We start from the raw sequence: 13,319 nt of genomic DNA, 5'->3' as shown, positions 1-13,319 counted from the left end.
GGGGATTGCATTGAATCTGTAGATTGCTTTTGGCAAAAAGACCATCTTTACTATATTAATTCTGTCAATCCATGAGCATGGAAGATCTTTCCATCTTCTGAGATCTTCAATTTCTTTCTTCAGTGATTTGAAGTTCTTTTCATACAGATCTTTCACTTGCTTGGTTAAAATCATACCAAGATATGTTATGTTATTTGGGTCTATTTAAAGGGTGTCAGTTCCTTAATTCCTTTCTCAGTCTTTTTATCCTTTGAGTAAAGGAAGGCTCCTGATTTATTTTAGTTAATTTTATACCCCAACACTTTACTGAAGTTGTCTATCTGGTTAAGTATTTCTCTGGTGGAAATTTTGGAGTCGCTTAAGTACACTATCATATCATCTGCAAATAGTGATATTTTGATTGCTTCCATTCCAATTTGTATCCCTTTGACCTCCTTTCACTGTCTGATTGCTCCGTCAAGACATCTAGTACTGTATTGAGTAAGTAGGGAGAGAGTGGGCAGCCTTGTCTAGTCTCTGATTTTAGTGGAATTGCTTCAAGCTTCTCTCCATTTAGTTTGATGTTAGCTACTTGTTTGCTGTATATTGCTTTTACTATGTTTAGGTATGGGCCTTGAATTCCTGATCTTTCCAGTACTTTTATCATGAAGGGGTGCTGAATTTTGCCAACTCCTTCTTCTGCATCTAATGAAATGATCATGTGTTTCTTATCTTTGAGTTTGTTTATATAGTGGATTACATTGATGGATTTTCACATATTGAACCATCCCTGCATCCCCAGGATGAAGCCTACTTGATCCTGATGAATGATCATTTTGATGTGTTCTTGGATTCATCAATATTCCTATGGGAAATTGGTCTGAAGTTCTCTTTCTTTGTTGGCTCTTTATGTGGTTTTGGTATACAAGGAATTGTGGCTTCATAGAAGGAATTTGGTAGTGCTCTGTCTGTTTCAATTATGTGGAATAATAGTTTGTACAGTATAGATATGAGGTCTTCCATGAAGGTCTGATAGAATTCTGCACTCAACCCATCTGGTCCTGAACTCTTTTTTGGTGGGAGAATTTTAATGACTGCTTCTTTTCCTTTAGGAGTTATGGGGATGTTTAGATGGTTTATTTTTTCCTCATTAACTTTGGTACCTGGCATCTGTCTAAAAAAGTTTTTCCATTTCCTCAAGATTTTCCAGTTTGGTTGAATATAGGCTTTTTTTTATTAGGATCTGATGATATTTTTATTTCTTCAAATTCTTTTGTTATGTCTCCCTATTCCTTTTTGATTTTGTTAATTTGATATACACTCTGTGACCTCTGGTTAGTCTGACTAAGGGTTTATCTATCCTGTTGATTTTCTCAAAGAACCAGCTCCTGGATTTGTTGGTTTTTTTGTATAGTCCTTTTTGTTTCTACTTGGTTGATTTCAGCTCTGACTTTGATTATTTTCTGCCTTCTACTCCTCTTGGTTTTATTTATTTCTTTTTGTTCTAGAGCTTTTAGGTGTGCTGTCAAGTATCTTCTTTTTCATAAAATTCTAAGAAATCTTTAATTTCTTTGTTTATTTCTTCCTTCACCAAGTTGTTATTGAGTAGAGCATTGTTCAACTTCCTTGTATATATGGGCTTTCTGTCATTATTATTTTATTGAAGACCAGTCTTAGTACATGGTGATCTGATAGGATGCATGGAATTATTTCTATCTTCCTGTATCTGTTGAGGTCTGTTTTGTGACCAACTCTATGGTCAGTTTTGGAGAAATTTCCATGAGGTGCTGAGAAGAAGGTATATCCTTTTGTTTTAGGATGGAATGTTCTATAAATATCTGTTAAATCCATTTAGTTCATGACTTCTGTTAATTTCTCAAAGTCTCTTTTTAATTTCTGTTTCTATGATATGTCCATTGATGTGAGTGAGGTATTGAAATCACTTACTATTATAATATGAGTTGCAATGTGTGGTTTGAGTTTTAGTAAGGTATCTTTTATGAATTTAGGTGCCCTTGCATTTGGAGCATAGATATTTAGGATTGAGAGTTCGTCTTGGTGGATTTTTCCTTTGATAAAGTGTCCTTCCTTATCTTTTTAAATGACTTTTGGTTGAAAGTCAATTTTATTATATTAGAATGGCAACTGCAGCTTGTTTCTTTGGGCCCCTTTGCTTGGAAAATTGTTTTCCAGCCATTTACTCTGAGGTAGTGTCTGTCTTTGCCGCTGAGGTGTGTTTCCGGCATGCAACAAAATGCTGGGTCCTCTTTACATATGCAGTCTGTTAGTTTATGTCTTTTGATTGGGAATTGAGTCCATTGATGTTGAGAGATATTAAGGAATAGTGGTTTTAGCTTCCTGTTATTTTCATTGTTATAGGTGGAATTATGTTTGTTCGTCTCCCTTTTGGTTTCATTGCAAGGAAATTATATTTCTGCTTTCTTTACAATGTCCTTTCTCTCCTTGTGTCGCAGTTTTCCATCTATTCTCCTTTGTAGGGCTGGATTTGTAGAAAGATATTATATAAATGTGGTTTTTGTCATGGAATATCTTGGTTTCTCCATCTATGTTAACTGAAAGTTCTGATGGATACAGAAATTTGGGCTGACATTTGTGTTCTTCTAGGATTTATATGACAACTGTCCAGGATCTTCTGGCTTTAATAGTCTCTGGTGTGAAGTCTGGTGAAATTCTTATAGCTCTGCCTTTATATGTCACTTGACCTTTTCCCCATACTTCTTTTAATATTCTTTCTTTGTTTTGTACATTTGGTGTTTTAACTATTATGAGACGGGAGGAATTTCTCTTTTGGTCCAATCTCTTTGGGGTTCTGTAGGCTTCTTTTGTGTTTATGGGCATCTCTTTCTTTAGGTTAGGGAAGTTTTCTTCTATAATATTGTTGAATATATTTACTGGCCCCTTAAGTTGGGAGTCTTCACTTTCTTCTATACCTTTTTTCCTTAGGTTTGATCTTCTCATTGTGTCCTGAATGTTCTGTTTTGGGCTAGGAACTTTTTGTGTTTTACATTATCTTTGACAGTTTTGTCTATGTTTTCTATGGTATCTTCTACCCCTGAGATTCTCTCTTCTATCTCTTATATTCTGTTGGTGATGCTTGTATCTATGGCTCCTTGTCTGTTCCTTTGGTTTTCTATATTTAGGGTTGTCTTCCTTTGTGGTTTCTTTATTGTTTCTATTTCCATTTTCAATTCCTTCACTTGTTTGGTTGTATTTTCCTGTAATTCTTTCAGGGATTTTTGTGTTTCTTCTCTAAGGTCTTCTAATTGTTTTCTTGTGCTTTCCTGCATTTCTCTAAGGGAGTTCTTTATATCTTTCTTAAAGTCCTACATCATTATCAAAAAATGTGATTCCAAATCTAAGTCTTGCTTTTCTGGTGTGTTTGGATATCCAGTATTTTCTTCGGTTGGAGTACTGGGCTCTGATGATGCCAAGCCATCTTGGTTTCTGTTGCTTTGGTTCCTACACTTGTATCTAACAATGGGTTTTCTCTGGTGTTTGCTTGTCTTGCTGTTTCTGGGAGGGACTTGACCCTGCTGTAGGCCTCTGTGTGAGTACTACTTTTGAACTGTTTTCCTGTTTTCTTTCAGCCTTTCCTAACAACAAGTGCTCTGCTTTCATCTGTGGTGGAGCTCCTGGAGACTGTCTTCCAGTCCTAGGCACAGGTAGGAATCAAAGGGTCCTACCCCTTTTTTCTAGTGTAGGTCCTTGCACCCAGCGGGTACAGTTGGCACTATGCGATTCCCTCTTGGGTCTGGACTGTGGGCAAAGGGCATTTATTCTCTTTGACTTCTCAGGAGTATCCACACTTCTGAGGTTCCAGCCATGGGATTTGGGTGCAGGGAGCTGTTTGGCAGGATCTGTTTGGTCCTGAGCACAGAACAGAACCGTGGGTATTGGCGGCTATCTGTTCCTATATCCCTGTGTCCAGAGGCACCATGCAGTTTCCCCTTGGACCAGGGATGTGGGCTGAGGTGTGCAGAGGTGCAGTCTGTCCTGCAGTCTTGGGATGTCTGCACTCCTGGGTGGAACTCTCTCTTCCCCGGGAAGTATTGTTCTTACTCAAGTGATTTGTAAATTGAACCAGTCTTTCAAACATCAGCTATGACTCAGTAACATATTTTAATATATTTTTCTGTGAACTGCATTGTGTACCTACATTCATGCTAATTTTCTCTTAAGTCATACACTCAGAATTATCACTAGTATATACCTCAAAATAATTTTAGTTCTTTGTAAACATCATGTATATATACCGTTTATTTAGTTTAAATATACCTTCTATTCCTTGTTTCCAATTTCTTCTGGATCTTTCTCTATATCCCTACTCCCAATTTAATATTGCTTTATTTTTATAAGAATTTTCCTAACCCACTAAGACAAGTTAGTGCTGCCCATATATGCAGGGCCTCCTACCAGAGGCCACAACCTTTAAATAAAACTGATTCTTCTTCACCACCTACCAAAGACCAGCTTCAGCATGGAAAGCGTTTCTGAGAAACAGATTATCTGGGAGCAGTGAAAAGAAAAACTTGAAGTCAATCATGGATCCAAGCTGACAACCTGTGTCCTGCTTGCTATTCTAAGAAATGTCTGTGTCTGCATCCTTCTTGGTGTGTGTGTGTGTGTGTGTGTGTGTGTGTGTGTGTGTGTGTTTATTCGTGTGTCCATTCTCTAAGCAGTTCTCCCTTTTTTGTGTTTTCTTATTGGTTATTTTATTTATTTACATTTCAAATGTTATCCCCCTTCCCATTTTCCTTCCACAAACTCCCTATCCCTTCCTGTTGCCTTTATGATGGTGGTCCCCCACCAACCCATAGACACCTGCTTCAGTGCCCTACCATTCTCCCACCTTGTTTCATCAAGCCTCCAGAGGACCAAGGGACTTCCAGTCCATTGATGCCACATAAGGAAATCCTCAGCTGCATATACAGTTGGAGCCATAAGTCCCACTCTTGTGTTTTCTTTGATTGGTGGTTTAGTCCCTGGGAGCTTTGAGGGGTCTTGTTGGTTGATACTGTTATTCTTCCTATTGAGTTGCAAACCTCTTCAGATCCTTCAATCCTTACCCTAACTTCTCCATTGGGTGCCTGCACTCAGTCCTATGTTTGGCTGCCTGTGTCTACATCTGTAATGGTCAGGCACTGGCAAAGCCTCTCATAGGACAGCTATATCAGGCTCCCATCAGCAAGCACTTCTTGGCATCAGCAGTAGTGTCTGGGTTTGTTGTCTGCAGATGGGATGCATCCCTAGGTAGGGCAGACTCTGGATGGCCTCCTCTTCAGTATTTTCTGGACTCTTTGTCCTGAATTTCCTTTTGACAGGAGGAATTCTGGATTAATATTTTTGAAGTGGGTAGGTGGAGTTATCCCTCAACTGGGGGTAGTGTCAACCCATTATCTCTACAGGTTCTATCTCCACTTTGTTTGGTATTTCAGATAATGTCCTCCTTGTTAGGTCCTGGGACCCTCTTGGGACCCTGGCATCTGGAACTTTCTAGTTGCTACTTTCCAGTTCCCAATTCCCCACTGCTACACACTTCCTTTAAAATTCCTAACCATATGTATTTTTACTCCTTTCTCCTCCTGTATCTGATATTGCCCATCCTTTCTGCCACCGCCTTTCCTTTCCTTCCCAGACATCTTTCTCTCTCTATTCCTCAAGATTTTTTTCTATCCCCTTCTGAGTAATACTATAGAATCTGGACTTTGGTATGGTCTTTCTTTTTCTTAGGTTTCATATTGTCTGTGTGTGTATTCTGAGCTTGTGTTTTTTTTTTTCTCAAATCCACTTATCAGTGAGTTCATACCATGCATGTTTTTGGTGACTGGGTTACCTCACTCAGGATGATATTTTCAAGTTAAATCAATTTTCCTGTGAATTTCATGAAGCGCAAAAGTACTCCTCTGTGTAAATGTACCACATTTTCTGTATCCATTCATCTATTAAAGGACATCAAAATTGTTTCCAGCTTCCGGATATTATAAATGAGGCTGTTATGAACATAGTAGTGCATGTGTCCTTGATATAGGAGGAAATTGTGGCTATATGCCCAGGAATGGCATAGCTGGGTTCTCAGGTAGAACTTTTTTTTTTTTTTTATTAACGAGTATTTCTTATTTACATTTCTATTCCCTTTCCTGGTTTCCGGGCAAACATCCCCCTAATCCTTCCCCCTCCCCTCCTTTATGGGTGTTCCCCTCCCCATCCCCCCCATTGCTGCCCTCCCCCCAACAATCTAGTTCACTGGGGGTTCAGTCTTAGCAGGACCCAGGGCTTCCCCTTCCACTGGTGCTTTTACTAGGATATTCATTGCTACCTATGAGGTCAGAGTCCAGGGTCAGTCCATGTATAGTCTTTAGGTAGTGGCTTAGTCCCTGGAAGCTCTGGTTGCTTGGCATTGTTGTACATATGGGGTCTCGAGGCCTTCAAGCTCTTCCAGTTCTTTCTCTAATTCCTTCAACCGGGGTCCTATTCTCAGTTCAGTGGTTTGCTGCCGGCATTCACCTCTGTATTTGCTGTATTCTGGCTATATCTCTCAGGAGCTATCTACATCCAGCTCCTGTCGGCCTGCACTCCTTTGCTTCATCCATCTTGTCTAATTGGATGGCTGTATATGTATGGGCCACATGTGGGGCAGGCTCTGAATGGGTGTTCCTTCTGTGTCTGTTTTAATCTTTGCCTCTCTATTCCCTGCCAAGGGTATTCTTGTTGCCCTTTTAAAGAAGGAGTGAAGCATTCACATTTTGATCATCCGTCTTGAGTTTCATTTGTTCTAGGCATCTAGGCTAATTCAAGCATTTGGGCTAATAGCCACTTATCAATGAGTGCATACCATGTGTGTTTTTCTGTGATTGGCTTACCTCACTCAGGATGATATTTTTCAGTTCCAACCATTTGCCTACGAATTTCATAAGGTCATTGATTTTGATAGTTGAGTAATATTCCATTGTGTACATGTACCAAATTTTCTGTATCCATTCCTCTGTTGAAGGGCATCTGGGTACTTTCCAGCTTCTGGCTATTATAAATAAAGCTGCGATGAACATAGTGGAGCACGTGTCTTTTTTTATATGTTGGGGCATCTTTTGGGTATATGCCTAAGAGACATATAGCTGGATCCTCAGGCAGTTCAATGTCCAATTTTCTGAGGAACCTCCAGACTGATTTCCAGAATGATTGTACCAGTCTGCAATCCCACCAACAATGGAGGAGTGTTCCTCTTTGTCCGCATCCTTGCCAGCATTTGTTTTCACCTGAGTTTTTGATCTTAGCCATTCTCACTGGTGTGAGGTGAAATCTCAGGGTAGTTTTGATTTGCATTTCCCTTATGACTAAAGATGTTGAACATTTCTTTATGTGTTTCTCAGCCATTCGGCATTCCTCAGCTGTGAATTTTTTGTTTAGCTCTGAACCCCATTTTTAATAGGGTTATTTGTCTCCCTGCGGTCTAACTTCTTGAGTTCTTTGTATATTTTGGATATAAAGCCTCTATCTGTTGTAGGATTGGTAAAGATCTTTTCCCAATCTGTTGGTTGCCATTTTGTCCTAACCACAGTGTCCTTTGCCTTATTGAATCTTTGCAGTTTTATGAGATCCCATTTGTCGATTCTTGATCTTAGTGCATAAGCCATTGGTGTTTTGTTCAGGAAATTTTTTCCAGTGCCCACGTGTTCCAGATGCTTCCCTAGTTTTTCTTCTATTAGTTTGAGTGTATCTGGTTTGATGTGGAGGTCCTTGATCCACTTGGACTTAAGCTTTGTACAGGGTGATAAGCATGGATCAATCTGCATTCTTCTACATGTTGACCTCCAGTTGAACCAGCACCATTTGCTGAAAATGCTATCTTTTTTCCATTGGATGGTTTTGGCTCCTTTGTCAAAAATCAAATGTCCATAGGTGTGTGGGTTCATTTCTGGGTCTTCAATTCTCTTCCATTGGTCTATCTGTCTGTCTCTGTACCAATACCATGCAGTTTTTATCACTATTGCTCTGTAATACTGCTTGAGTTCAGGGATAGTGATTCCCCCTGAAGTCCTTTTATTGTTGAGGATAGTTTTAGCTATCCTGGGTTTTTTTGTTATTCCAGATGAATTTGCAAATTGTTCTGTCTAACTCTTTGAAGAATTGGATTGGTATTTTGATGGGGATTGCATTGAATCTGTAGATCGCTTTTGGTAAAATGGCCATTTTTACTATGCTAATCCTGCCAATCCATGAGCATGGGAGATCTTTCCATCTTTTGAGGTCTTCTTCAATTTCTTTCTTCAGAGTCTTGAAGTTCTTATTGTACAGATCTTTTATTTGCTTGGTTAAAGTCATACCGAGGAACTTTATATTATTTAGGTCTATTATTAGGTGTCGTTTCCCTAATTTCTTTCTCGGCTTGTTTCTCTTTTTTGTAGAGAAAGGCTACTGATTTAGTTGAGTTAATTTTATACCCAGCCACTCTGCTGAATATTTCCAGTTTTCTGAGGAACTGCTGTACTGATTCCCAAAGTGGTTTTACCAGCCTGCAATCTCACCAATAATGGAGGAGTGTTCTTCTTTCTCTAAATCCTAGCCAGTATGTGCTCTTACCTGAATTTTTTATCTTAGCCATTCTGACTGGTATGAGGTGGACCTCAGGGTTGTTTTGATTTGCATTTCCCAGATGACTAAGGGTGTGGAACATTTTTTTAAGTGCTTCTCAGCCATTTGAGATTCTTCAGTTGAGAATTCTCTATTTAGCTGTATACCTCATCTTTATAGGGTTACTTGGTTCTCTGGAGTCTAACTTTCTGAGTTGTCTGTATATTTTGCATAGTAGCCCTCTGTTAGGCCTCTATTGGTTTTCTCCTTTAATACTAAAATCATTCTCTGGATAGTTCATCTTCTGAGGATTACAGGTCTAGTTTTTTTATTTTACCTATCAATCCAGTCATTAACTCCATGATTCTTTTTGATTATCTTGTAAATCAACATCCTGTGACCCTACTCATTTTTTTCTTAAGAGACATTAAGTATATATATATATATATATATATATATATATATATATATATATGTGTGTGTGTGTGTGTGTGTGTGTGTGTGTGTGTATGTGTGTTCTTAACATTGCAAAAGAATTCAGGGATCTGTCTGCCTTTGTAGAATTCAGATGAAAGGAATTTATGTAGGACCCTGACATGAAATTATCATTTCTAACACATCTGGGCCTAACCCCTCTTTGTTTCAGGCTGACTTTTAATGCAGGAATCTGCCTGTCATATATATATATATATATATATATATATATATATATATATATATATGTATGTATATTCATGTATTTGGGGTTCTTTCCCATAGGCTTAAGGGCTCTCCTGAAGGTCTTACCATTTATCATTTTGCAGAGACATAGCCACACCCTTGACTCCTGGGCTCATGCTGTTTCTAATTATCAAAGAATCATTAACATTAACAGTACAGATATTCCTTGAAGGAGTGTGAAAAATATGTATAATTTTTTACACAAACAAGCCTTATGCCTAAAACCACCATCAATATTCATGGAGGCTCATACTGGGGCCCTTTCCCCCAGCTAGAGGTGACATGATTACTTCCCTTTTCCATGTTAAAATATTGATGGGCTTGATCTCATGCAGGTTTTATGTAGGGGACCATAGCTGTTATGATGTGCTTATGAGAGAGGTGAATCTCTCATGTCAAGAAAACACATTTGATTTTGAGAAGGTAGTCAATATTGGCAGGATTAGAGAGACTCTATCAGAGTTGCAGAATTTAGTTTTGCTTTTATTTCTTCAATATTTGTTTTTTCTTAGTTTTAACTTAATTTTTTTAAGTGAGTGTATAAAATACTGGCTTTCACTGTGATATTTCTTTAAATATTATACCATAGTAGTTTGTTGAGATTTGATAATTTACTCAACTTTCACATTTCTCATCTTCTTTCTCTTCCCATTGGTTCCGTTCATCTTCCCCAATAGTTGTTAGCTTTTCGCTCATGTTACATGTATATACGTATCTCTGTATGTGTGTATGTATGTATATGCATGTCAAATGTTTATATACACATAATATTCACTTATTAGAGAAAACATGCACTATTTTCTTCTTGTTCTTCCTACTATTATAATCTTATTTTTTCCATCTGCTTAGGTCTCTTCCATGCTATGCAAAATCCTCCATATTGGAAAATTTATAAAAGATATATAGTAACTAATATATATATATATATTAACTAATATATATATATAATGTAACATATATATATTGTTCATATATTTATTTCATGTGCTGCTTCTATATCTGTAGACTTATAATTTGTGCTATAATAAAAATATATGTACAACTATATCTGTGACATGCTGACATATATTACTTTTGGTAGTATTCAGGAGTAGTATAGCTAGAATTTATTGTAATTCCACATTTTTGAAAACATTTGTTTTTGATACATAAGTTTACATGATCACTTCAAGATTCATTTTTCTCCATTTTGTTCACACTTGCTCTTATTTGTTTTCTTAATGACATTCATTATGGTTGGGGTGAAGTAGAATCTCAATAGATTCTCAATCTCTCAAGTAGAATATGTTTTCCCAACATATTTTCCTTTATTTTGCTGCTTATTTTTGTATATAGTGTACACATGTACATATGCTTGTGTACATGTGAGAAAATAGGTGTAATGACAGTGCATGTGCCTATGGATGTAAGAGTATGAAATTGAGATATCTTCCTTAGTTTCCCTTCATCTTTCATTTTGAGACAGTATCTCTTCAACTAAATTGACTTTGCCTTTTCAGCTAAGCTATCTGGAAGTCAACTCTGCCTGTCTCTGTTTCAAGTTTCTTGGGTTCTACCTGCTGAACCTCATTCATAATTTTATATGTAGAGACTGGGCATTTCAGCCAAGATAATTGAATTTAGTTCATAAGCATTTTATTAGCAAATTTTATCTATCATCATCCTAGAAATTTACCTATAGTTTTAATTTTTAATTTTATTTTTTATTATTGTGTGTTTGTTTATTTCAGTTTCATGTCATGGTAATGATGGCTTCATATAATGAATTTGCCAATGTTGTGTTCCTAGTGAACACATATTATGGAATTTCTTTTATTGGAAATTATAAGTCTTTCAATTTCACAGTTCATTATAAACTTGTGTAATTGAAATGTATCTAGGCATTTATCAATTTTCCTCTAGACTTTCTACATCATTATCTGTTTTTCAAGGTATCCCATTATGATTCTTTAGGTTCCTCTGGTGTTTATTCTAATGTCCACATATTCATCTCTCAGAAATGTGTAATTAGGAAAGTCAGGTAGATTTTAAATCAATTGAATCATATCAACATAAAAAGTTACCCTTTTCCTGGCTTTAAGACTTATGTCCATATTCCCAGCAAAATGAGGAGCATCTAAAATTTGAAAACAGCCTGGGCTATGTAATATGACCACCTCTACTAACTAAAATAAATCTGGCTTGTTTCCTATATTACTATGTAGTTATATATCTGATATACCCCTTACCTGTCTTTCCGAGTTTGGAGACACTAGTGATTCTGATATTTACAGATACAAGTGAAAATTTTACCTAAAGGCAGAAGAAAAATTTCAATGTTTACCTTTTCTTAGAACAGTTATTATAGAAAATGGGAATTGTATCTTCTCTGACTCTTAACATGTTCACAATATTGTTAAATATTAAATTTGCTCTTTTCAGCCTAAGAAAACCTGTTGAAGGACCTGTAAGCCATGTCTTTAAAGTGCAATCATTAAAAACTTGTGCCTATTTCTCCAGTCTTTGTGTAACTATTTCTCTGCCTGGTTCCAAGTAACAAACATAACATCTATCAAAGGTGTGAGAAATTTAAATTTTCTTTGGGTAGAGAAAATTAAGCCACCGACCTTAGATTCTTAAATATTTCCCAGCTGTGATCCCTTTACAACTGGGAAATTTTTATGTGACCCTGGGTAATTATGTGCATAAAATGAATATACCAAAAAATTAATTTTAGAACAATTGTTTAGTACACAGAAATATAGTAATCATTAAAGATTAAAGTACTTATCCCATTTGCAGACACAAAACACAGACACTATGGCTGATGCCAAGAAGCACTTGCTGACAGAAGCCTGGTATAGTAATTCCCTGAGAGTCTCTGCTTGAGCCTGATCAATACAGATGTGGTTGTTATCGACCAACCATCAAGCTAAGCACAGGGATGCCAAAGAAAGGGGTAGGGGAAGGACTGAAGGAGATGAAGTGATTACAACCCGATAAGAAGAAAAACAATATCAACTAACCAGAGCTCCCAAAGCTCCCAGGGATTATACTCCAAACCAAACATTACACATTGGGGGACCCATGGACAGCTCTTTATGTAGCAGAAGATAGCCTTATCTGGCATCAATGGAAGGGGAGGCCCTTGGTCCTATGGAAGGTCAATGCCCCAGCACAGGGAGGTGCTAGGATGGTAAGGTTAGATTGGGTGGGTGAGGGTGGGAACACCCTCATAGAAGCAGGGGAAAGAAGAATGGGATAGGGGGCTTGCAGAGGGGAAATGTGGAAGGGGAACAACATTTGAAATGTAAACAAACAAAATAACCAATATAATAAGAAAGAAAATAAAAAAGATTAAAGTAAACATGCATACTAAAGAACTCAATGTTCTTATTTTTTTGAGGGTGTGCCTATTTGCATTACTTTGTCATAACTCCTGAGTTTAAGAATAGACTTCTCACATCACCAAAGAGGCTATTAGTATTGTTCACTTCTACATAGCCTGGATTTCTAGTTCAGAATCAATAAATGAAGTTTGATGACTCAAAATGGTTTTTCTAATCATTGTAAAAGGATGCTGTAATGACAGTAACATGATATAGCAATCTTTCTTAGATGGCCCAAATGAGCTCATCAAGTTCTGAATCATTCTTTCTGGGGCAAACAGAACACTTGAAGCTTCTGTTAAAACTGGAGAAGACTCACCTATAATTGGTATTGGCTTGTAATTTAAATTTATACTTTTTTTTACCTTGTGCATTGAAAATATGATGCATTTTGAGTTGTAACTCTGTCCTTGTAATAAAACAAGAAATTTGGTCTTGAAAAAAATCAACATATTTATATATATAATTACAAATTTTAAATTTTTCAATTTATTAAAGATGAGACTTCCTATTTCTAATTTATTGCAATCTAAATTTTAATTGATTACTTCATACATCTATTTGGCAATGAGAGAAAAAAAGTGAAGTCTCTCACTTTAGAATGGGCAAATTAACATAAAAAATTCATCTGAAATTCTAATAAAAAAAAAACTGGTGTTCAAT

This window comes from Rattus norvegicus, chromosome X (assembly GCF_036323735.1).
Source record: "Rattus norvegicus strain BN/NHsdMcwi chromosome X, GRCr8, whole genome shotgun sequence".
NCBI lineage: Eukaryota > Metazoa > Chordata > Mammalia > Rodentia > Muridae > Rattus > Rattus norvegicus.
Note: the sequence above shows the minus strand (reverse complement) of the source record.